The sequence below is a fragment of the Electrona antarctica genome (assembly GCF_951216825.1).
Source record: "Electrona antarctica genome assembly, contig: scaffold_51, whole genome shotgun sequence".
NCBI lineage: Eukaryota > Metazoa > Chordata > Actinopteri > Myctophiformes > Myctophidae > Electrona > Electrona antarctica.
This window is the reverse complement of record NW_027637067.1, coordinates 740,894-745,999: the sequence shown is the minus strand read 5'-3', so window position 1 is coordinate 745,999 and position 5,106 is coordinate 740,894.

The following is a 5,106-nucleotide window of genomic DNA, read 5'->3' as shown; positions in this document are numbered from 1 at the left end:
TAGCCTATTTGAATGAATGGCATCAGCGTGTTTGAAAGTCGGCCAGTCATATCATAGTTTTAAGCCAGCTCACACTCGCGCTTGTTCACAAACATGACGGACAGACAGACAAGAAAGGCTGTTGATGATGATTATTATTACCACTGTAACTCGCTGATCAGCATGTTGACAGAGACTCAGCCAATTAAAGTTTCACGTAGGCCTAAATGCATTTGCTGCAAGCACCTATCTGCCTCCATTTGCGTCGTGGTATTAATTTATAATATGTATATTGATCACATGCGGACGCCACACAGAATAGCCAACTCTTACCTGCAGCTGAGGAAACATACAACGTAGAAAAAAAAGAAAGAAAATATGTCCTGTGTCCATGCATGTCCATATATTTGCTTTCCAAATCTGAAAGTGCAGGGCAGGGAATCAATCACCGCAGTAGACTAATCAATAGGGCCTTTTATCATTGCCGAGTTTTAATATACCATTTGGTTGTGTGGTGAACAGTACAAATTAACTTCTTTCTCATTATGTGAAAGTAACTGTATAACATCAGTTAACTTATTAACGTTCTGACATTTAACAAGGAGTGAAGCAATGCGTGCCAAGTTGGCAAGTTTCGTTTATAATTATATACAAAACTCGCGCTGTTTGCTTGAAGATCTGTCCGTGCAGAGACCCGCCTGTCAAAATTAACTGCTCTACAAGCTCATCGCGGCTGTTGTATATAATTTAAAGCCCGGTGCAGGCTATGATGACGTATTTCGATATTTCCTGTTGCCTTATATGGTGTGGGATGGGCGTTCTAACCAGGCGACACCAGGCGAATCGCTTGGGAAAAATGCGGAAAGGCTACACTCTGCGATCCGCACAAATGAAGTGATTACACCAGCTTCCCTGAATAAGACGGGAGCAAATCGCAGCGTGATCGGACAGAGAAATACGATGATATTTAGTATCTGTATACGCTTCCGTTACACTCTGGCGTAAACGCCGTTGTGAATGAGGACCTATGTTTCTATATCAGTGGTTCTCACAGGGTTAAACCCTATGTTTCTATATCAGTGGTTCTCACACTCAGATCAGCCAACGCAGGGAAGCTGGAGGTACCTTCACTAAAAACGCCGGGACAACGCTCCACACGTCCCAAACTCTTCTCCCTTCTGGCTCCAAAACTATGGAATGCACTTCCCATCACAGTCAGAACTGCAGCCTCACTCCCAATCTTCCGCCGTAGTCTGAAAACCCACCTCTTCAGACTCCACCATGGCCCGTAGCACTTGCCCTAGCCTAGCCCCTTAGATAGCACATTATGTAGACTTAGATAGTATTTTAAACAGACTTATAGCTTGTTACGTAGACAGCTCTAGAATTGCACTTTATGTAGTCATAGCACTTTATAGTACACATGTATAATATATTATATAGTATAGTATGTATAGTTTACATAGATACTCCACTGTTACGTTCTTAGTCTACGCATGATTCATGATAACTACTTTTTATATATGTGATGTATGCCATGCTTTTGTTATTGCTTAATGTAAGTCGCTCTGGATTAAGAGCGTCTGCTAAATGCCTAAATTGTAAATTGTAAATTGTAAATTGGTTAAACCCTATGTTTCTATATCAGTGGTTCTCACAGGGTTAAACCCTATGTTTCTATATCAGTGGTTCTCACAGGGTTAAACCCTATGTTTCTATATCAGTGGTTCTCACAGGGTTAAACCTCATGTTTCTATATCAGTGGTGCTCACCACCCTGGGCAAGACCTACGCTGAAAAGACTATCAGCGGAAGTTGCAGGATTTTAGCGGAAGTATCGCCCAAGGAAATGACGTTGATGCTTTACAAATCAGTTTACATTCTCCGCGAATGAAACAAGTGTGATTGGTCGGGAAAATATCGTATCCGGGGGAAATACATCTGACGGATGTTCCGGAGGATACGTCCGCCTATAGCTTCTCTGCCTTAGGTTGTGACCAGGCTCTTCTTTTCGCAGAAAAGTAAGCCTGGGACTGAGGCTAGGTGCTCACAGGGTTAAACCCTATGTTTCCATATCAGTGGTTCTCACAGGGTTAAACCCTATGTTTCTATATCAGTGGTTCTCACAGGGTTAAACGCTATGTTTCTATATCAGTGGTTCTCACAGGGTTAAACGCTATGTTTCTATATCAGTGGTTCTCACAGGGTTAAGTACCAGGTCTTATTACTTAACTTAAGACCTGGAGGCGTGATCAATGCTATTTGGCTATTCTGAGTGGCCAAAGAGCATTGACCACGCCTCCAGGTCTTAAGTTAAGTAATAAGACCTGGTACTTAAGACACGCAAAATACAGCCCCTTGTTTCTATATCAGTGGTTCTCACAGGGTTAAACCCTACTGTATGTTTCTATATCAGTGGTTCTCACAGGGTTAAACCCTATGTTTCTATATCAGTGGTTCTCACAGGGTTAAACCCTATGTTTCTATATCAGTGGTTCTCACAGGGTTAAACCCTATGGTCCTCATTCACAACGGCGTTTACGCTCATAACGTTACGTAACGTGAGCGGAGCGTGAGCGGACTGGCATTTACGTGGATTCCCACATTACGTGGGAATTCATGAACTTGAACGTGAACTTTACGGTGACGTTGTTTGTTCGGAAACTCCGCTATAAGCTGCGCCAGCTCAGAGGGTCGTGTACTGCTTGCGTAGATTTATTCAGAAGGCTTTAGTCTTCATTCTGAATCAATTAAAAGTCCCCAAATCTCAGATAAAATATGTAGGCATTTGTCCAAAACATTGGTCAGCACATACAAAAATGATAGCTTATATAAAAGCCAAGTATCACTTGGATGCCTAAATGCATGCATTCTAGAGGCAGGTTAGCCTAGAGTCCCATACAGAAACTGCCCCTGCAAACCCGACACCTTTTTATTTATTTATTAGGATATTTCTAGCATGCGCGATTGCGCTGCACTTGACAGCTTTCTACTCGCAGTGCAACGCGTTGTGAGCTTGTAGATCGGCTCTCGCGGACTCGCGCTGCATGTTAAAAAACAAACTCACAATTATAATAAGAACATACACTTATCTGCATTCTGCACTGTACGAATTCATTGGAAAATGAATATAACGGTGCGGTGAGCCCGGCCCGGACAGAACAGATTATTTCTATGGTTCACAGACATGCAAGTCCACATTATTGCATCAGCGCGTGCAATTCGGCCAGTCATAGTTTTAAGCCAGTGCACCTTAATTAATTATAATATGGGGAACTTATAGCTAGGCTGTAGGCTACTACATTGATGAGATCAATCCAGTTTGGTGCCAAATGTCTCGCGAAATTCGCGAATCATTTTAATATGACGACATCATCATAAATGAACCTGCACTTAGATCTGACAAAGAGGAGGCTACCCGCCGTATATGGTTGAAATTTTAAATAGCTATAGGCCTATGCCTACGTTGTAGGCCTATGCCTACAAATCCATTCTCCACATGGCATTCAGACAGATGACAGTGAGATGATATTAATCTATTCCCCGCATGAATCAATGCAGCTCTGATACAAATATCGGATATATGTTTTACCTCTGCAAAGGTGTGAGTGAGCAATTGTTCAATAGAAAAGAAAAGGCTTTATAATATAATTGCCAAGTATACGCTAGCTTGCTGCCTTGGTCCCGAACTTAAATAAATAAATGGCCAAGCTGCATTTTATACCGTAAGTCAGCTTGACATTGCTGCAGCGGTGCGGAGCAGCGTTCACCGTTTTGTAAGCTTGGGAAATGATTTATATAGTTTAATGGTAGGCTATAGACAATATAAAGAATCACGCACAAATGTAATGGTATATGGATGTAAAAAAAGAGACTGCAGGTGGTGGTCGTCGCTCCGGCGCTTGACATGGTCAGATCATTTTCTTTTAATTTCCTAATATAGCCTAATTCTTTCCAGCAATCATTTTTATTTTAATTTGTGAAGCCACTATACTGGAAAATATCATTATTGTGTTGCATTCCGTCAGGAGGACCTCTATTTCGTTTGAGCTGTAAGGCCTTCTTTTTAGTTTTTTTTACTGCTGTCTGCTGAGTCATGCTTGACGCCTTTTATGGTGTGAAATGGGGCGTGGATCAATGCAAATGAAGTTATCCGCTGATTTTCCGATCATTTGGCACCCGCTCGCATTCACCTGCGTACCTCACAACATACACCTGCGTACCTGTGGTACACACCGCTCTTTGAATTGCACGGCAAAACAACGTTGCGTGATCGGACGGAATTTCCCGCATCTGTTTACGCTTCCGTTACGCTTCCGTTACACTCTTGCGTATTTCTCCTTTGTGAATGAGGACCTATGTTTCTATATCAGTGGTTCTCACAGGGTTAAACCCTATGGTCCTCATTCACAACGGCGTTTACGCTCATAAAGTGACGTAACGTGAGCGGAGCGTGAGCGGACAGGCATTTACGTGGATTCCCACATTACGTGGGAATTCATGAACTTGAACGTGAACTTGACGGTGACGTGGGTTGGTCGGAAATTCCGCTGAAAGCTGCGCCACCTCTCATGGTCGTGTACGGCTTGCGTAGATTTATTAAGAAGGCTTTAGTCTTCATGCTGAATCAATTAAAAGTCCCCAAATCTCAGATAAAATATGTAGGCATGTGTCCCCAACATTGGTCGCACATAAAAAAATATAGCCTATATAAAAGCCAAGTATCACTTGTATGCCTAAATGCATGCATTCTAGAGGCAGGTTAGCCTAGAGTGCCATACAGAAACTGCCCCTGCAAGCCCGACACCTTTTTTATTTATTTATTAGGATATTTCTAGCATGCGCGATTGCGCTGCTCACTTGACAGCTTTCTACTCGCAGTGCAACGCGCTGTGAGCTTGTAGATCGGCTCTCGCAGTCTCGCGGACTGTGTGTGTGTGTGTGTGTGGGGGGGGGGGGGATTAGCCCTATATAAAAAATAGAAGACCACATTAGCCTATTTGAATGAATGGCATCAGCGTGTTTGAAAATCGGCCAGTCATATCATAGTTTTAAGCCAGCTCACCTCCACTCGCGCTTGTTCACAAACATGACGGACAGACAGACAAGAAAGGCTGTTGATGATGAT